The sequence below is a fragment of the Drosophila willistoni genome (genome assembly GCF_018902025.1).
Source record: "Drosophila willistoni isolate 14030-0811.24 chromosome 2L unlocalized genomic scaffold, UCI_dwil_1.1 Seg168, whole genome shotgun sequence".
In the NCBI taxonomy this organism is placed as follows: domain Eukaryota; kingdom Metazoa; phylum Arthropoda; class Insecta; order Diptera; family Drosophilidae; genus Drosophila; species Drosophila willistoni.
In genome coordinates this window covers 1,590,010-1,612,402 of record NW_025814047.1, presented here as the reverse complement: position 1 = coordinate 1,612,402, position 22,393 = coordinate 1,590,010, and the positions used below count along the sequence as shown (strand labels likewise).

General features: G+C 32.5%; 1 long non-coding RNA gene across 1 annotated transcript; it reads right to left on the bottom strand.

Moving 5' to 3' along the window:
- Positions 1 to 9,846: 9,846 nt before the first annotated feature.
- LOC124459839 lies at positions 9,847 to 11,009 on the bottom strand. The gene is made up of 3 exons (XR_006953833.1): positions 10,977 to 11,009; positions 10,838 to 10,879; positions 9,847 to 10,013 (listed from the first exon to the last, which is right to left on the bottom strand). It is a non-coding gene; the product is annotated as an uncharacterized LOC124459839 (long non-coding RNA).
- Positions 11,010 to 22,393: the final 11,384 nt, after the last annotated feature.

The window sequence follows — 22,393 nt, the reverse complement described above, 5'->3', positions numbered from 1 at the left end:
TAAAATGAATTTAAGCAGACAAGAATAAGAAGAATAAAAGCAAATTTTAAGACTTACGACTTTATAGACCAAAGCTTCCCAGAATATAAAAAGAAAGAAAAAGTTTCCGAAAATATTATATGTATTAATTGTACTTTTAATCATTTTTGGTCGGTGTTTGACTTTTCCAATAGCAGACATCTTTCAAAAAGTTCCAAAATATTTAAAATAGTTTTTTTTACAGAAAATTTAAGGTAGAGAAAAGAAGTATGTTTTAAGTTAAGTCTGTAATTTAGTTATATTAGCTTTAGTATGACTTAAGTTTGGTGCTCTCCAAAGAAAAATTCTAAAAGTATTAATATTTTAAATAAAATTTTCGATCAAGTTGGGATCAACATTTATAAACAAATGTTGAAATGTGGATTTTAAATTAGCAGAAAAAATTAGTTATTAAATTGAAAAATCCATCTTTTGGCTGCAAAGAGCTAATGTAAAATTCAAAAAAATTATAAAAACCCAATTAAAAAAATGACGCTTGCTTAAAGTCTCAGAGAGGGCAAAACTGTAACATTTTGGGTTTTTTTTTCGCAATTCGTCTTACCGATTTTCTTCTGGGTTACGAAATAACGTCAAACTTTCGGACATTAAAGTAAAATAGTTACAAAATTAAATGATGAAAGAATCATTATAGTTTAACTTTAAAAAAAAGTTATGAACTGCTTAAAACTAGTAAAAGTTTTGCTCATCTGAGACTTAAATACAAAAATCTAAATATTTGTGATTAAAACTAGAGAGCTGCATGAATGATAGAAAAATCAATTCGAGTTAACAACATTCAAAACCAAATAAATGAATTGAATGACTTTGAAAATCGACTTCAACTAAATGAGTGTGCGACGTAAAAATCAGTCGCACAACATTCAAACGAAACAAAACGAATTGAATGAGTTAGAAAGTGAGTCAATGAGTTGCTATGATTCGAATGCATTCGAATTCCAATTCTGATTTTAGTATTTAGTATTTATTTGTATTGTATATTTTTTAACTATATGTGATTACTGTACTACAAAACTAGAGTGGTTAGTGGCTCAGTGGGGACCTACTCAGACTGCAATACTGTTGTTATCGGGTTCAAACCCACTACAGAGATAGAGAAGAATTTTTTTTCCAAATAGTGAAGTATTTTAAAAAGTAGATCCATTGTGTATATGATGGATTAAAGAATATAATTTTTTTTTTATAATATATTAGAAAGCCTTATTTATGTTTTCACGGTTCGTTGCAACTAGGAATCTAATTTAGAAAAAATAGATTTTACAAAATTTGTCCCAAATTGTCAAATCCAAAACTGTGTCCTTAAGTTTTTGGTGTATAGCATATTTTAATTTTAATAGCCCCCATTTCGCCATTATTTTCCATACATTTTTGATAAAATAATTAGTTTTTGTTGCTTTTAAACATCCCAATAAAAATGAGTCAATTCGAATAATTCTAATGATTCGAGTGCCTTAGTACAATTCGATGTTTTGACACTCAATTCATTGCCTTTCATTAAACAGAGTTACGTATTTTGCGAGATATGACAAGTACAAACTCACACTCATTCATTTCATTGTGTAGTTGTCACTCATTTGACTTTGACTTTGCTTCCATTCATGCAGCGCTGTAATTAAAACCCTTTTTCTACAATTCAATTTGTGATTCGGTGATAATGCTTTCCATCTAAATTTTTATATTCTTGCTAAAAGGGTATATTAATTTTGGGCAGAAGTGTGCAACGCATAGAAGAAATGCTTCCGACCATTTAATGTATACCTATATATTCTTGATCAGCACGACGAGTTCAACTAGCCATGTCCGTCCGTCCGTCCGTCCGTCAGTCTGTCCGTATGCTCACCTAGATCTCGGACACTGTAAGAGCTAGAGCCACCAAATTTGGTATGTGGACTCGTGTAGTATGTAGAGTGATCAAGTTTATTTCAAATTTTTGAAAGGGCCACGCCCCTTTCCGCCCCCTCAATTAAAGAAACTGTTTTCTATCTTGTGCAATAAAATTTGGCGCACTTAAATTTAATACTAATATCCAGCAAAATACCAAATTTGATCAATATCAGACAAATACCAGAGGGCCGGGCTAACTTCGACCACGTCAAAGTTTGTATACCCTTGCAACTTTTTTGGTAACTTTTTCCTTACTTATAGCCATCAAAGTGGAAAAACGTTTTATCTAAAAAGGCTAATATTGCGAAAAAACGGCCAACAATCTTTGCATAGGAAATAACGAAGATATTGATCAAAGTCACTGTTTCCACCGATCGTTCCTATGGGAGCTATATGATATAGTTACCCGATCCTTATCAAATTTGGCACAGTCATTAACAGATTAATTAAACTAACAAATGTTTAATTTGAAAGCAATCGCGGCAAAAGTAACGAAGTTATTGACAAAAGTCACTGTTCGTGACTTTGCGGCTTGTATGGGAGCTATATGATATAGTGGTCCGATCCGGCTGAATCCGAGATATACAACGCCTGCAGTATATACAAGCCTACATGCAAAATTTCAGCTCTGTAGCTCCAACGGTCTAGGAGGAGTTTGCGTTGATCCAGACGGACGGACAGACGGTCAGACGGACAGACGGACGGACGGACGGATGGACATGGCTATATGAACTCGTCTCGTCATGCTGATCAAGAATATATATACTTTATATGGTCGGAGATGCTTCCTTCTATGCGTTGCACACTTCTGACCAAAATTAATATACTCTTTTTGCAAGGGTATAAATAGTCAAGTTATGCATATAAGCGTTTTTCCATATGTCCGGAGTTGGCCGTTGGCTGGTGGGGGCGCTAGGGTGCTCGTATGCTTGAGTGAGCGAGATACTAAGATATGCTTGTAAAGAGCATGTGAAAATGCATTTCTTTAATAAATTTGAAATATTTGCTTTACTGGTGTAGGGTATACCTAAGTCGGCGAGTCGACTTACTTACTTCATTTGATTTGATTTTCTTTGATTTATTTCACATATTAAATTTTATTCAGCTTCCGAAAGTATACGAGTGATTTTGGAAATGCCCATATATAAATATGTATTTACAAATAATAGATAAGAATTGTTTTAACATTTTCGTACACAACCTTATCGATTTGGTCAATGTCAAAATGCAAACACATAATTGAATTGAAATAAATTTTGGACTAAGAAAAGAATAAATTCTTATCACGACAAATGACAATGCAATCCGAAAAATATATAAATCGATGAATATTTCAAAATTAAATCATTGCTCTCAGAGACATTATCTCAGTCGCAAGTGTTAAGTAAATTAAACATCAACAAATCCCAATTTGTATATATTCTGGGTTACTTTCCAAAATGAGAAGGAAAAATGTCCTCCCACTTGTTGGCCTCTTCCTTGTTCTTGGTTTCCAGCATGTAATTTCTGAATCCCTTCTTCTGGATGATCACGGGGTAAGTGGCCAAGTGAATAATACAAAGTGAAGTTCAATCTAATTGATAAATCTGTTTACTTAGGAGTGTGGATTCTCCAGTGACGAGGAAGATTTGTGTGCCTCATATTGTCATAGGTCTATGAAACTCGGTCTAGCTTATATAATTGAGTTGAAAGAAAAAATCAAAATACTCGAAGAGAATCATTCAGATAGTCAGCTGAGCAAAGCAGTTGAGAATTTGCAAAGTAAAATTGATCAACAGAATATACAGATAGCAAATATTAACGATTTTATCACACACTCAGTTAGGCAGAATCAGGTGGAAGAGAAAGCCAAATCTCAAACTGAGATAGACAATTTTAAGAGACAAGTAGAACAATTGAAAGAGAATTTAGAAAATGTTCAACGTCAAGCAGCAAAAGATAAGGAAAAAAGCTTAGCCGAACAAAGAAATAAAAATGGAGAAATAGAGAATCTAAAAGAGAAATTAGCTACCCAAAACTCAGTTTTAGACAAAGCTATTAAAGACCTCGAGTCGAAAAACAAGGAATTTAAAGAATATCAGACTAAGGAAAAGAATTCCATCAACAAAATTGGAGAATTGAATTCTAAAATTTCATCCTTACAGAAAAAGTTAGAAGATTCTGAGACTCAGTTGACTGATTCTAATCATTTACTTGAAAGAAAACTAAACCAAACTAAGGAATATTTAATCGAGTGTCGGAAAAAACTACCAAAACCCAATTGCAAAGGCCTCTCCTCGGGAATTCATCAAATTAAAATTCCCGGGATTGATCCGATTTCTGCTCTCTGCGAGGGAGATATAGAAGGTGGTGGGTGGATAGTTATTCATAAAAGATTTGATGGCAGCGTAAACTTTGATCGAACTTGGACTGAGTATCGTAATGGGTTTGGAAATATGAAAGGAGAATTCTTTATTGGTCTGGAGAATTTGCATCGTATTACCAATTCCCACACCTATGAACTTTATGTACAATTGGGATTTTACAATGGAACTTTCCAATTTGCTAGTTATGGTAATTTTAGAATTGGCAACGAAACTACAAAATATAAGTTAGAGTCATTGGGAGAGTTTAGAGGAACAGCTTATAATGCTATGGAGTACGATTTAAATGAAGCATTTTCCAGTTATGATCAAGATAATGATCAATGGGAAGGTTTTAATTGTGCTCGATATCATGGAGCCTGGTGGCATAAAGATTGTGGCGCGATGTAAGTAACCAATTTAATTATACAAGAATTAACAATTGTCAAATATTTTGTTTATCCTAATTAGCAAACTCAACGAAAAATATTTCAATATTGAAGTCAAGTACTCTTCAAGTATGAGCTGGTTTTGGACTTCTCTCAAATCTGTCCAGATGCTTATCCGACCAAAATAAAGTTGAACTTTATTTCAAAATCAACGAAAATCTGGAAAAACTATGCAATCAAAAAAAAAAAAAAAAAAAAATTGTATTTCAGCAATAAAACAAGTAACTTTTTAAACATAACTTCTGGATGGATCCAATCTTGTCCGTTTTCTGTCTTGCCTCATTGTTAGATGGCATTTGCTGTCTGCCTAAAAGAATGTGTAGTTCAAATGCAAACATAGTTTTATTTTTTGAAATTCACCATAATGACATATAAATAAAATAAAAATCAAACAAAAAAATTGCGATATCTTTTTCTTAACTGGATAATATAAAACACGGTCTATCCAATTTCTCTTACAGTATACAAATATGTCCTAACCATGGAGTGAATTGTGTAAGTATAACCTAAATTAATTGTAGCCAAAAAACCTGACTTACGATTATTCGATTATGCTGAAGTTTGTATACCCTTTCAAGTTCCTATATTCTGGATCCCTTGGCAAATGGACAAAACTTGTTGTTCGGAATGAAAAGAAAGAAAGACCATGACGAGGTGAGTTTATAAAGTTAGTGTGTCAGCCCATCTGCCATTCCGTCTGGACCAACATGAAAACTCTATATCCCTTATATAGTGCTGAAATTACAAATTGAAAATTTACTCCTTACTTTTCCATTTCTAAGTCGAACCACACGGCAATAAAAATAGAATGAAATTATGTTTTTTATGTTCCTTTTATCAGAAAATCTAATAGAATGAAATTATGTTTTTTATGTTCCTTTTATCAGAAAATCTAAATAATAAATAAACCAAACTGATAAATATTTAATCGAGTGTCAGCAGAGAATACCAACTGGGCTTGAAAAATTGCATCGTATTACCGATTCCCAAACCTAGGAACTTTACTGCAATCACAGTTGAACTCTCCGATTTGCTAGTTATGGTAATTTTAGAATTTGCAACGAAACTAGGAAATATAAGTTGAAGTCGTTGAGAGAATTTAGAGTAAAAGTTGAGGATGCTGTGAATTAAATTAAATATTTAAATGGATCATCTTCCACTTTGGATCAAGATAATGATCAAAGTGAAGATGGTAGATAATTCTAAATTTCAAATCAAATAACTTTAATCTATCTAAATGATAGATGGAATAACTAAAAAAATAATAGAAAGAAGAGTTTAAATACTCTTGCAGTCCTTGGCAATAATATTTTTACATGCTCAAAATGCTTTTTCTGTAACTCATTTCATCAATATGTAATTTATTTCACCCACTTTTTCTATATAACTATATGATATAATGGTCGGATCCGGGCGATTTTTATACCTGATCTCATAAAAAGCCCAAAAAAATTCATCTCGATAGTTTTCTAGCTCGATGATTAAAACGGATACGCACCGACGGACAGACAGATATGGCTATATCGACTCATGCTTTTTATGCTGATCAAGAATATGTATACTTTATGCGCTCGGAAACGTCACGTTCTGTGCCTTACAAACATATAATGAATTGATGATGAAAGGGTATAAAAAGAAAGGATAGATAAGAGGTTTTAAAATCACAAATCCAACAATGTTTTTTTTTTACCCTTGCAAAAGGGGATATTAATTTTGAAGGAAGGATCTCCGACCTTATAAAGTGTATGTATTCCTAATCAGCACGACAAGTTCAAATAGCCATGTCCGTCCGTCCATCTGTATCATTTTCTAGACCGTTAAAGCTACACAGTTGAAATTTTGCATGGCTTGTATATACTGCACACTGCAAAGTCACGAACAGTGACTTTTCTCAATAACTTGGTTATTTTGTAAACTATTGTCGTGAAATTTAATATTGATGAGTTTATTATACCTATAAGAGACTGTACCTAATTTGATCAAGATCGGGTGACTATATCATATAGTTACATGGGAACAATCCTATGCTAGGATTGTAGGCCGTTCTTTCTCAAACATTAGACTTTTTAGATAAAACGTTTTTCCATTTTGAGGGCTAAAAATAAGGAAAGATTAACAAACAACTTGCAAGGCTAGCACCGGCCCTCTGGTTTAGATTGAAATGATATCAAATTTGAAGCCTAAAGAAACCAAGAATCCTTTGAACTGTTCAAATTATATTGCGAAGCGAGTTAATAAATATCTTAAATTTCTAACATCTATGTAAACATATAGAAAAGTAATTACATATTAGAAACTCAACCTATATATGTATATACATATGTATGAAAGTATGTTTATCAATTGAATCAATAACCAAAGTAAACTAGCACAAAATGTATCTTAAGCTCGTTAGGAAAAAATAAATAAATGTAAAAATGTCTATGTTAGATCTAACAAGTTGTAAATTAAAAAGAGTTTGTTTAAGATAAAATATTCGTTTTTGTTTTCTTTTTTGTGTGTGTTTTCTCTTACATCCGGTCATCCATCCATCTATCTGACAGTTTCCCCCAACTTAAGTTAACGCCTTCCCCTCTGCCCTCCTCTTCAAACCATTTATGTAACTGACCTAAGTCACTCTTGTTGGGGTTATTACATCACCTGATTAACATTTCGTTATATAAGAAACTAATCCATTCGGTTAACTAACAAAACCATCCAACAACTCAAACTGCATCCCCTCATTCATCGTTCTAATGTGAGTTGTGTATCGACAAACTTGTCAAATAAACATTAACAATCACCTTTCATTTTCTTTATTTGTTTGATTTTATATTTTTTTTTCGTTTTTCTCTTTTTTCGGTTTTCTTTCTTTCTTTTCGTTTTTTGGTTTCGACTTCCGTATTTCGGGTCACAAGCGTCGATTCGTTGTTTGGATTTTGGGTGTGTTCGATTTTTGAGTCCTCTTTCTTCTTGCCCATTGATTACGCGGCCTTGAAAGTGAAAAGGTGTCGACTAGAGGAGACCTTTTTGTGAGACTTTCGCTTTTTTTCCCCTTCCCCTCCCCCTAACCACAACAAGAAGAAAGAAAACCTCAGTGTTGTCGCTGTGTTGTTGCTGTTGTCTTGAAGTGACGAATTTAAATTGCAAATTTAAACAGCAATTAAACTGAGCGCCAATTCTGACACTTCACTGGCCCAAAATGTCAGCCCAAAAGTCGCCGTCGCCGTCGCCCACGTGAGTTTCAATGTGGATGCAAATGTTGGCGACACCCACAACAACATCTTGTGGTTGACATCTCCTCCATCGGGACTTGTGTGTATGTGTGTGTGTGTGTGTAGTTAAACTCACAATTTACATAAAAATCATTTTACACAGAAAGTCAAATTCAAGTTAATTGTTAAAAAACAGCAAAATAATCTCTTAGACAGACAACCTCATTTCATAAGCCAAGTTAAAGCTTGCATTAATGTTTTTAAGGTAATTAAATAACACACACACATAGGGTGAACCTCTTATATAAGCCCTTTACATATTTAATTGTTTTTAACTACTCAAACAACTAACTAAAACAGATATAATAATAATCATAATATTGTATACTGGTTTTGTTTTACTTAAAGTTAGAGATTGCAACATTTTGTTTTTTTCTTTCGCTCAGTCTTATGCATTTCATTTTTAGTTAACCTTTTTTTTTTCCTGCGGGCCACAAAACGCAGTTCCGTTAACGGTGTTTAATTATGCATTCCGAAAAAAGAGCAAATGAAAAAAAAAAAATTCATCAAAATGTATAAAAATAAGTTAAAATGTTATGCATCTAAACGAAAATATGAACAGATAAAGAGATATATCTATGTAGGCATAACCAAAACTAAAAAAGAGTCTCGGCCAAGTTGCCCACGTCAAATGAAATGCTTTTTTTTTTCTTTGTTTCTTTTCGCGTAATCATAAACTGAATATACATATATATATAAATATAAAACTCGTCTCCGTTTTCATCTTCATCTCGATGTTCATGTCGATCTCTTTAGTCGCGTCATCGTTTGACTGTGCCAGTTACATGGACTACATTTTTGAGATGAGACCAGTTATAAACCGGAACTGGCTCGCATAACGGTAAACACACAAAAGCTCTCCCCGTATACCCAAAAAAAAAAAAAACAGTGAGCTACAACTCAGACTCCCAACTGGTAACTCTCACTCTCACTCTCACTCTGTTTTTGGCCTGGCTTTTGCATTATTCATCCACATTGTTAAGGCATTTTCAAAGTCTTCCTCTTGACCTTGGACTCAAGACGGCAACTTGTCGTAGTTGTTGCCGTTGCTGTTGCTGTTGCTGCTGTTGTCGTCGTTGTCTTGGCTTTTGTTGGAAAGCAGCGCCAAAAGCGTGTGCCACAAAAGAAAGCCAAAACCACTTTTACTTTCAAGCTCAAGCCGGGTGAAATGAGGCAATGGCCAATGTCTCCAATGGTGTTGCTGCTGTTGCAGTTGCTGTCGCTAGTGGCATTGGTCTTGCTATTGGTATTAGTGGTTATCTTTGCCGCCAAAATGTGGCACACACACAGAAAGAGGAAACTAGGTGATGCTGTAATGCAGAAAAATCAATATTTTTGTTAGGCCGATCATTTATTCATTCTTTTTTTTTGGTTGGAATGATGTCATTTGATTAACGTTAATTGACCTCAATTTTTAAAACGGGTTCAACAATAAGTATTTTATTAACAAAATTATAGTCAGGAGATAACACTTAGGTAAAGATATTTGAAGAATCTCTTGTGATATGTAGATGCCAATTCATTCTGTTGAAAAAATTGTGGTTCGTTATTACGTTATCGCCTTTCAAATTTCCTCCAAGGCTATTTTGGAATCATATTTTGGCCATAATAATTTGGCTAATTAGTTTGGCCACATCTGTTTGGCTTAGTGTTATTTCCTAATATATTTTTTAGCATAAACACTATTTATTATATTTTTTTATTCCATAAGGAATAAGCAAATCTAATGGTGTAAATGATAATGATGAGTAGAATTTAGTCATAGTAAACTGTTAGCAACGTTTGAAAGGAAAAGCGTTAAGAAGCCTTCGAGGTCTTTGAGGACAATATTTGGTCAATATTTTGTGCTGTGAACGCCTTTCACTACGCCTATTTTAAAATAATCTATGAATTGTCTCTTCTTCAGTAAATTAAGTGACAGACAATTGTTATACTATGCTTCTTGCCATTTTTTAAGATTTTCCTGCCAATGGATTGTTAAATGGATCGATGGATTTCAGCTCAATGTGGATAACTCAGTTCCTTTTGTAGCCAGTGGTTAAGTTGCCCTTGAAAAAAAATTGAAAAATTTAAGTTTAGCAGAAGCCAATTATTTCGTTTGGCAAGCAGTTTATAAAAAGTTATTGCCAAATTTCGAGAATTATTTAAATGTTCTTTATAATGTGTAGTCTAATAATTAGAAGTTATTCTTCATCAAATTTAAAAATGTTATGGAATGCCCTACAATTGAGGCTGGGAAGAAGTTAGTTGGGATAATTATTCAATATTTTTCTAACAGTATGCGGATATAAGTGTAGGTGAAATAAAGGCAAAATTAAATCCTTTCTTGCTTCTGTACAAGTCTTGAAATCGATTTGGTGACTAATTTAAATAACAATATATTGTTAGAGCTGACTCGAAAGCGTCATACCATCAGCAGAAATAAGCTCTAGCTATTCGAAATTCTCAAAAATGTACTTTACTTTATATAAAACACTGGCGTGCAATTAATAGGGACAAGATTTTCTCTATGAACTGACGCCCTTTTTACCAAAAAGTAAGCCAGCAACAATGACAAATACATTTTTTTAAGGGATCAATAGGTCATTAAATGAAATGATAACAAAAAGAAAACAATGTTTTATTAACTAATTTTTATAATGATAAATAGGACTACCTCTTTTGCAGCACTTGAATAGGGGCAAAACGTCTTTCAGTTAGGGTATTTCAATAATTAATAATTAAATTTTTATCTCTTACTATTAATATGTTGCACACATATTTGGAAACACCAATCTTCGAAATAATCTCATAATTATGGTTACCAAAGGATAAGGTCTTAATAGAATTCAAGGATATTTCAATCCAGTCTTTAGTTGATGACTCTACTTACTTAAATATTCTCCCAGACTCCTAGACTTCTCGTGCCATCCATCTCCAAATATTTTCAATGAAATTGAGATCAGAAGAATGGCATAGTTAAAGTTAAGTTAACTTTTTTTACTTAATTCTTAAAATCTTGTTCTACTCACTCTATTATGTTGCATTCATAGTGAATCTAAAATTTCAGATAAAGACCAAGGTAATAACAATTTGGTTACAAGAATATTCCAATATATACGCCGATGAAATAAAGATTATGAACATAAATTTCCGGTGTTCTTCTGCCAAGTCAGTATTTTCTTATTGTAAAAATGTTCTTCCTTTCTAGCAACTAACCAATTCGATATTGATTCTTTTTTTTTCATTTTCAACTAGGAATTCAGCTTTCACTTGATGGCACGCTTCTAGAAGCATCAAAAGCCAAAATCTTGTATCTTATAGATAGCAAATAGTATATTGTACTATATAAATATATGTATATATGTTTATTTACGCGCAATTCTATGTGTGATTTTTCATTGCCATATAGTCTGTTCGGATCCGGCTAATCTTGGCCCTTCTTCCTACATGTAAGCAAATTTTCAATCACTCTGCTCTCTCACTCTTGACACTTGACAAAAATAGCACCAAAAAAAGGTTCCTTCTTCTGTGCTGAATGTGCTAAGACCATGAGATAGAAAATGGCATTTTACAAGTATTCGATGCGGCGCATTTATTAGGTAGCCAACCCCAAGAAGCCAAAAGCAAAGCAAAACAATGGCGCTGCCAACAAGAACAACAACAATAAATGACAAAAGAAAATAAACTAAACAATTTTTATAAGCAAATGAGATATGTATATAAATGAAATAAAATGACTTACATTTTGAATGTAATTAGTATAAATTTAAGCTACTTACACTATTACACTTGACGTAAATCATGTGTTATATATTAGATTGGATCAGCGAGATGTCAAGACCATAAGACAAATTAAAATTCACAAAACAAAAGAAACAAAATTGAAATTTTGTCTATAAATAAAATGGAAATTAAAGCATTTTTTTTTTGTTTGCCAAACAATTAACTTAAATCGAAACTCTGTTCGGACTGCATTATCTGAATGATAATGAAAACAAGAAAGGAAAAGAGACCGATCAAAAGTGCTGACCTAATTGTTGGGCCCTTTGAAGAATCATCATCATCATCATGATCACATGGAATGTGCTTAGTACCTCAAGGAAAGAAAAGTAGACACCGCATCCAGAGACAGAAGAAAAAAACAAAGCAAACACATTGCCCCTATCCCTTCACCCACTTGTCAAACAATGCACCAACATTTTCTTCTTCTGTAGTTTTGATTGGGGTCTGCTGTGTTTGGTCTGCTTCTCTATGTTATGTGTTGTTGTGTTGTGCTGTGTTTTTTTTTATTCGAAGTCTATTTTACAGCTGCTGACCTACTTTGCTCAAAGTCAAGCAAACTAAGAACAATTTCTTCCAAAACGCACAGAAAACATAAAAAATTGAAAGTGAATTCTGCTGTTGTTCTAGTGCTGCAGATGCCGACAACGCGACGTCGCTTCGTGGCCAAGCATAGCAACTGCTGCAAAGCAAATAGCAACAACAGCAACCAGGAGCGGATTCAAAACCCTACGGTATCATTCAGATGCACTAAAGCTTCTAATTAGAAAGAGAGTTGCTAAGGAAGAGTTTTCTTTTAACATTGAATATAAATCGATTGTAACTAGTGATTATAAAGGATCAATTTTCAGTTGATCCCCCGACAACATCTTAGTTTGTCTCATGTCTGTTTACTAAAAAATATCTTTTTTGATATTTGATTAGTAGTTTATAGTCACAGCTAAAAGTTGTAGCCCTCTGAAGACTTTTCTTGTGACTGAATGTAGTTCCTTTTCAAGATGTTGCTGATGTAATCATCTCTGCATATGTTTTAAGTCTTCCAAATTTGAAAGTCTTCTTAATAATACAAATCAAAGCGAGAGAGAGACGAACATTAAGTCATGAATTCCTTCTCATATTGCCCAATTGTATGTTAATTTTCTAAGTAAATACCCATAATTTAGAGAAATTGGTATCTCTAATTGTAAATATTAACTAACAACAAGTATTAACTTTTCTTTAAACCAATTTCTTTAAATAAACTAAGACTAAGTAGACTCTTAACCTAATTTAATGTAGTCAATTACATCGATTCTTCTCTGTGCGGGCCTGACTATTTGCGCCTAAACCGCCCCTGGTCATAACAATTAACAATTTCAATTTTCTTTAAGGGATCATTTTGTTGTTGTTGTTCTTTATGACTGACTGACTCTGCTGTGTGTGTGTGTAGGGCCCCACATATTTAGGTTTTGTTTGTATTTGTGTGAAAACGAGAAAAAAATTAGGTCAAATTTTTGTTTGTTGCCGCTGTTGCTGTTGTTGTTGTTGTTGTTGTTGCTGCTGTTGTGCGTTCGCTCTGCTTGCAACAAGTGTCTGGGTGTCCGAGACCATCTCTTTCCAACGGACGCGGGTCTTGCCCTAAGATAAGTTCTCCCTTTTTTTTAGCTTGACTCCCACTTCTTTTCCTCCTCCCCCCTAATGTCACCCCGCCTCCCTCCTCCGCCTACCCCAATCCCTTGCAGTTGATAAAGACAGGCAGCGACGCCAACGCTGCCAGCTGAAAATAGAAGAGCGCACAAAATTTTTTTGTTTTTTTGGAAAAAGTTTTTTTTTTTTCGTCTGTCTTTCTTTTCAAAAGGGCGCGAGCATTGTAAATTTTGCTTTTTTTTCTTCTTGTTGTTGATTAGCATGTGTGTGTGTGTGTGTGTGTGTGTGTTGGCGTTGAGATTATTTTCTAGCATGTTTTTTATTGTATTTTCTTATATAGTTATTGTTGTTGCTGTTGCTGCTGGGCTCTATAGAAAAAAGTAGGCCAATGGGTCTCTGGGTGAGTGGTTTAGATTTAGTTCTGCCCTTGCCAAAAAAGGGAGTGCTCCGACTTTGATATGAAATTGGAAATGCATTCAAGAGATCGACATAAAGATAAACCAACGGCAATCGAGAAATATATGCAATATACTCGTTATATTTGAAAATGGATCATTATAAATTAGTCGATTATCTTCATCTCTTTTAGGAAATTCCAACTGAAACCAACTGAATGCAAATTGTTAAAGACTTTGTGTAACAAATTTTTCTATATATTTTTGGGAAAATTTAATACGGTTACCTCTTTACTTTTTTTTCATAAATCAGAAATATATATTGATTGAATACTAAACTACTTGATAAGTCATACAGAAAGAGAGTCATCAAGTTTTTAGCGATTTTGTCAAAATTTAAATAGTTATTTTTTTTTTATGATTTAAAGATATGAAATAAATTAAGAAAGTATTAGACATTAATAAGTGCTTTTTGGTTAACTCTTCTAAGTTTAATCTACTAAAATTTGTTTTAAATCTTTATTTTCTGGGGACTTTGCTTTGCATTGGACTTAAAGTTACTTCGCTAGACTTTAAGATTTAACCTAAAGAACGTTAAAAATTTTATACAAATTATATACTGAAGGATTCAATTCAATAAATTTTTTGTTTTTTTAAATGTATGTAATAAATTGATTTTATTATGTTAGAAAAACTTATTACTGAACTAACTTTGTAATTATTAACAAACAAGTTTTAACCCAATTATCATTTAATCAGTTACCCATAATTTAAAAAGTTTAAAAATTTATTAAAAGTATTAGCATTGTCGTATACGTACATATATGTATAATATGTCCAATTTTTCTAAACATTTTTTTTTGAGACCCTAATACTCAAGGAGGACTTCAAAAATTAAAAAGTTTAAAACCTTTTTGAATTTAGGTTTCAAAAATAATTGATTTATCAATTAAAGTTAAAATCTATCTATCTATCTATTTGATTTCAAATCAACTATGTACACAAAATCAAATGTCTTGAACATAATTTCTTAATATGTTTTTATAAATAAATAATTTTTATTATAAAACTTTAAGTATTTTCAAGAAAAAACATTTAAAAACTTGTTTGAAATTGTTTTAAATTCATTTCAAATTGTTTTCACAAGTAAATTTCCTTCATGTAAAGAAAAAGAGTATGCAAATGTCGTTGTAGATTCCATTATGTATATGTACCTATATAGGTATGTACACATATATAGTTTTATGTATGTATATATTTTATTTCGCTTAGTCTTTTTCCCTTAGTTTATCTTTCTGAATGTTCTATTTGGACAACTAGGCAAAGGTAAGTATATGCCAGATTTTTTTTCTTTTATTTTTTTATGCTGTAAATTGTTAATAGATGAAGATGCTGAGATATAGATATACAATTTTTTTTTTCTGTATTTTTGCTAGGCATACAAATTGATTTGTTTTTAATTGTTGGTCTTTCTTTTTGCCTTTTGTTTCTTGGCTTTTGTTATTGTTATTAACTTTTTGTTTCGCCTCAATGGGCCGAAAAGTGAGTCGTGAAGATTGCATTGGAAAATATTGCGTAATAGGACTATAGGAGGAGCGGGGGGCATAGGCTGGGGAAGGTAGATGGTAAGGTATATCAATTAGTTGCTAGGAAACTTTATATACATACATATGTATCTATGTCTGTGGGTCAATTTTGGATTAATTTCATTTCTTTGTCCCCCTTTTACACTCTCTTCTCGTCTCTTGTTGTTGCCGATCATGAAAAATGTCTTGATTTTGGAGTTCGTCTTTTTGATTTATAACGGAAAAATCGTTTAAGCAAACAAAACCGAAAATACTTTTTTTTCTTTTGTTGTTGTTGTTGGGTTTTCTGTTTTTTGTTTTGTAGGCCACGTTAATAAGCGCAACATAACGAACATAATATCTTAACTTGGTCATCAGGCACAACAAAAGAAAAGGCATCCCAGCAGCAGCAGCAGCAGCTACAACAACAACAATAAAAGCAGCAGTTGTGGATCGTGAATATTACATAAGAGCCATACACACTCTCGGTTATAGATACATGAGACTCGAAGCGGCGTCTCAGAGACTCTGGACTGAAGCTGTATCTAGCGACTGGGCCAAAAACATGGCGGACCGTCGAAAAGAAAATAGTCAAAGTATTGTTGGAAGAAAAAACAAAAAAAAAAAAAAAAAAAAAGAGGGGAATAGTTGCTGCCAGAGTTAGATAGCAAAAGTCAGACTCAGCTTGGCATAGAAAGTGAAACCGCACGATCGTTTGCCAGTTGCCAGGCGAATGAATGAATGCTAGTTAGATACAACAGCGGGGAACGACATACAGTGAAGGAGAAAGAAAGATACATAGATAGAGATAGAGAGAGAAAGAGAGACTAACAAAGAGGCTACAAAAGCTTGGCTTAAAATATAAACCAAACAGCAGCAGTAACAACAACAACAACAACAACAGCAGCTACAAACTATTACTCAATCTGTGCTAAAAAAAAAATGGAAAAAAAGAAATACAATAATAAAGATAGATAGATAGATGCATAGATGTAAAGTTGGTGGGCAAGAAAAGCAAGAAAATAAAAATGAAGTAACCCACTTTTTTTTCTGTTGTGTTTTCCTCTCCGTTATGGTTTTTTAAAGCTTTGCAGCAGCAACAAAACAACAACAATAACAACAATAAGTTTTGATAAAATGTATAACAATCGTCAAAAATAAAAAACTGGAACTGAAGTGTGAAAGATGAATTGGTTGGTTGCTTGTCTGGGGGCATGACAGAAGATGGTAATGGTAGATATTTATTTTGGGATTCCTACAAGTTAATGGGCTTGCAGTTTGTTACTTCAAATGCAAAATGGATATCAATTGTTCAAGCCTTCTTTTTTTTTTCATATAACTTGCTAACGAAGAGTTTTTACAGACAAAGATGAACCCTTTCGATATTGAGTGCTAAGTTCATGAAACTCTTTGTCCTCTTTATGCAAACTGCATTTGCTTATTATGAGTTAGAAATTCGATGTCTGTCAAAATTGTGTACAAAAACTGTTCACTAGAAATGAATGCTAACAAGTTTTAGTCATAGTTTTGTTTATAGAATTGGATTTCTAACTTAAATAATAAACTGTTTAGATTTCAAACTTCTCGAAGCAAAAAATAAACTACTTTTGTTAATGCTATTTCTTTTCGTTTTTCGTTTAACAGAAGTCTACAAAACTCATTTTAAAAAAACTCCTAAGAAGAGTCTTATTGGTTGAATTGGCATACCCTGCGTATACATTATTTATGGGTACAAAACTAACTACTAATATAATAATAATTAAGAATGCCTTAGTTTTTAGCATTAGTTGTAAATAACACATACGCAGTGTGTGCCACTTTGACTTAATAAGACTAATAACTGATTTCAATAATTTGATTGACTAAAAGACAAATCTCATAGATCATTTTAGATTATTTAAATTATACATATAAGCTAATTCTAACTACATATTATTAAAAATAATAATCATAGGTTACGAACATTTAAATAGAAAACAAATGTTTTCTTCCATTTTGGGTTAATTAATAGTGTTTAAGAATAAACATCGTATTCATCTGAAGCGGCTTCACCAAATCAGATGCACTAAAGAAAATATAATACAACTGTACTTTGGCACAAACAACTAACCTAGCATATGACTAAAATTACAATCAGCCACACGCGTTGTGGGAAAAACACTTGTAATTGTAAACAAACCCTGGCCGACGCCGTGCCTAATATAATAATCATTTTTCAACCCCCAAATACGTGGGTGTGAGTCGTACTAGAGTAAGATCTCCTTAAGAACAATTGTTACCTCCTAGAGCCTAAGATTTCCTATATAAACTCCGTACTTTTGTAAATAAAATCAGTTCATATTTTGAATTCAACGAATGAAGATTGTATTGTACTAAGTATTATAGATCAATTGAAACTAATTGATATCTTCATCAATTGCTTTATAATATTATTTTAGTTCAACCGTTAATAAATAAGGTAATCTAAAATTCTTTTTTTTTTTAAATTTTGCTTGACTTGACATAGACATACAAATACACATGTATATTGGATGAGAATTCTGATTTATATGGATCTGGAAAACAGTACTTAGTATTCTGATACCTGATTAATATATGTAGAATTAAAGCTCATCATCGTGTAAATCAGCAAACAGTTTCAATTTGCTGATCGAAAAAATAGTCAAAAATGACTTTCATAGAAATTAAACCATTTTTTGGGCAAGGATTTCATATTAAGAAGGATATTTCTATTGAAAAAGCAAGAAAAAAATCATCCAATTAATTAAAATGCAATTTGCTGCAATGTGAAACAAAACGAAGGAAGAACAAACTGTACAAATATACGATGTTTGCAGTGATCGTTTCAGTGCCCATCTTAGAGAAGAATGTAAAACCACAATTGGCCTCTGCTGAGACCCTGCCAAAATAGAAAACAAAACAGAGGGGGGAAAAAAAAAACGCCACAACGAAAGACAAACAAAAAATGTCTAATAAAATGTCAGCCATATTTAGGCGGCAAAAAACACACAGAAAACATACGAAAGAGAATGATGGGACAGCCCAGACAAGGCAATGTATATGGGCTGCCAGGCGCGACAGTTGGCTCGACAGGTTCCCTAGCCTATGCCTCTGCCCTATCTCTCTTGTCGGAGGGATGAGGCGCAACCTAAGGGGGCACGTGTGTCAACGTGTGTGTGAGTGTGTGTTTGTAGATGCCCAGACAATTGCAAGGCGGCCTCGTGTTGACACAATTTGACAGTAAGACAAACCCGAAACGAAAAGCAAATTTATAAACGACATGAACAAAAATTAATGCAACTAAAAATGACAAATTAACGCACAGTGAAAGCCCAAAAACCGAAAAGCAACCAACGACAGTCAAGACCAAGCCGACCCCGGCCAGATAATCACTTAAAAAAGGTTTGGGCTAAGCCCTTTCTTACCGAAATATAAAAAAAAATGAGAAAAATAAAAAGACAAAAGGCAAAAGAAAAAAAAAAAATTACACCCAAGGCAACTTTCTTTCTAAATGCTGCTGCGTAAGCTCAATTTGTCTAGGCTGTAAATGAGACCTATCTGACCTAACCGAGCCCTCCCCTCTGTTGGATCATAAGACGCCTTACCCCCTCCCCCACTCCCTGCTGCATACCTTTGCATTGTCGAGCAGTTTGATTGATGAAAGCTAATTGCGCATGCGTTTTTAAGTGCAGCAGCAGCAGCAGCCTCCGAAATGCAAGCAAACAAAAGTGAAATTGTTCGACTTGTGGGTGCATTTCTTCTACCTCTCAGTCACTCACTCAAAATCGGACAGAAACTTAAAAACTCCGTTTTTTGATAAGGGTTCTAAGCCGGATTTAAGGTGAAAGTTGCCTCCTGTCAAAGAGTAAGCACACACAATTTCATGTCACTCCATCATTGTGGAAAAGGTAATTATCATCATGCTCGTTCATAATGAGGAACTCGAATAATTTTCGGTTTGCCAAAATAAATGCTGCACAATTACTGCCCAACTAAGCGCCAAGCAGATGTAACACACGGCGTATGAGTTATGAGTGCCAAATGATAAATTTGCAACAAGCAACTGCAGCAGCATCCTCAACAACAGCAATCCAAACAACAGCAGCATCAAAAATATTGTCGGATTTTTCATTTTTAATTATGGCTGCTGCGTTAATTTGCAAATGCTAAAAGAAAAAAATTGTAAGGGAAAAAACCAAGGAAATTGTACAACAAATGAGTTAAGGTGGACAGAATGATAATTTTTAATTTATATGGGACATCAACGAGGCAATATGAAAAGGCATCATCCACAACATATGGATTAGGATGAGGCTTCTTCTAATTGGACTGAGCAACTAACCAAAAGGAATGACTGAAATAAGTTTATAAATACATAAATCAAATGTTTTATGTATTCAAGTAATGTCAAATACTTAGTTGACTTCGGTCTGGTTTGAGTTCTAAAGCATTTGACCTAATTGAAGCCCAAAAGGCAAGAAAAAAACTTTTCTTTTGCCTATATTGACCAAAAGTTACCATTTGAAATGATTTTAAGTTAAGTTTATGTTAACAAATTATTTCTAACCTTTTCTTTGCTGTCTCGAGGTCGATCAATGAGAATACTTCTTTAACTTTTTTCCCTTAAAGGCATAAGGCATTGATTTTAAACGCTTTTTGGTAGCAGTATATTTCCTTATACCCAAATATTTAGGCCAGAAATGTATTCATGTTATGTATTCATTTTAATCACAAAGAGCAAAGAGTAATCACTTAACTAAATATATTAATTGTTTTACAAAATGTTTAGCATTTTTGCATTTTCCCCCTGTTTATGTAGAAGTTTTAATTATGTATTGAAAATAAGTAAAAATATTTTTGTAAAACTTTTTGTGCTTAAATTTTGAAGACCAATATTAACATCTAACCATAAATTTGTTAATATATCTGAATTAATAGAAAAATATTCAGATATTTTGATGATATAAATGGCTTTAAATACTTTTTCCCATACTAATTTAGTTGGATCGTTATTATTTAACTAACAATACTCAATACTAATTTGTTTTTATTATATAACTAGAAAACCCGGCAAACGTTGTTTTGCCATATAAATAATTTTCTAGTAATTTCTAGCTTAGACAAAAAATAGCTAGGCAAAACATTATTTTAAAATTATTATAATTTATCCCTTAAAACAATATTAATCTCTTTGTTTGTAAGACTTTATGTAGTTCGTTTGGCATCGGCAGCAGTGAGCCCAATTTATGATAAACTTGGCCTCTGATTTTGAATGTAGAATTGAATTGTTGACCATTTGTATTAGTATTTCAAACTATTTCTTTTGCTCCGAACGATGTCAATTGAAAGCATGGATTGAATCTTCGAATTGACTTCAGGAACACGTTAGAATCTGGATCTATGCCGATAACTAAGCCGTTCAATGGTTCAGGTGGTGTTTCAATTTCAGGCAGTTGTACTTTTCCTGGCTCATTTTTCAATTTCAGAGCATGACAATGCGGACAAGGTCCATAGCACCAATTACCACTTTTGAATGAGCATAATATTCAATATCGGGATCATACTTGAATGCTAGACGCAGGAATGAATCAGATATAAATGCTCGATGTACCTGTTGTCGTTGTTGGTCATTTGTTCTTCGTCTATTGACTGTGAAACGACGTGATTGTTGTTTTTCTAATCTTATGACTTCATTGCGTTTCATTTTTATATATATAGATATATAAAAGTTTCTTTTCGAATACAACTGCAGCTTCCAAAGTAAAATATAAACGAAAAATTGTATCCGAATAAAACAATAATAAAATTAAGAAGCGTAGTAAAACTCGGCAAGAAAAACATTACAGTAACTTATTCAGGTCTTAATAAATTGTCCACAAACCATGTAAAATATAATAAAACTAAAACTCATCATGAAGTTCTTGGAGAATATTGTTTTCCTATCATTTTTTTCATTATCATTTAAAGATTATTAAATTTCTTTTTAAACAAAAAAGTTGTTAAATAACTATAAAGATTAAAATTCAAAGATGGCTAAAAGAACTAACCCGGAATGTTTTGCAAATGTTTTTTCTTTCAATATGTTTAAATATGAATTAATTCTCTTAAAAAGTTCCTTTTTTTTTAATTTTTAACTAGGAAAATTCTGGAAACATTACATATAAAATAAATCTTAGCTGATTGTTTCCAAATGAGAGTAGAAATTCGTTGTTTCGAGGTAAATTAAAAATATAAAAAGAAAGTTAATTCAGATTCGTTTCATGTTATATATACTTTTATATTTATTGATTTAAATTAATTAGATTTTTTTACAATTGGTTTTTGTTGTTGTTGGTTGGTTGTTGTTTTTTTTTTTTTGTTTTTTGCATTTTAAACATTATAAATTTATAAATTAAAAATGAGAACATTGCGTTGGCCTTAAATATTAATAGCATTCATCGTCCTAATCGCTTAAAATACAAATTTCAATGTTTTCATAACTTTTTCCACTTTTGTTTTGTTGTTTTAAGCATTTTTATTAAATTTGCTAAATTTTTAAATTACACAATAACAATATATATTGTATACATATAATTATTTACCTTAACAATTTTTGGATGCATTTTAAAAAGCAGTTTAGTCAAGCTTACAGCTAAAAGATTTGCTAATAAAAGGTTCTTGTGGTTGTATATAGTTTTTGTTGTTGTTTTGTTTGTTTTTTTTTTTTTTTTTGGGGACGGGGAAGGTAAGGGGAATTGATAAAGGAGTTGTATTCTTGATAAAGATAAAGCTTGTGGAGGGGGAATTGGGGAAGGGGGGAGCATTAAGCGTAGCTCAAGCTGTACACCATTTTACAAAAATATACAAAATTTTCTTTTTCTTTTTGTTTTTTTTTTACATAATTACACAAATATATATATATATATACAACAATTTGTTTTGTATTTTCAGTTTTCTTTCCTGCGTTTTATATATATATTTTCAACATTGTTTTTTTCTCTTTGGCTTAACTTATATGATAATGATGTATATATATACATATCAAATATTTTACAGTCATTTATGGATTAAGTACAAAAAATATAACAAAAATGAAAGTTG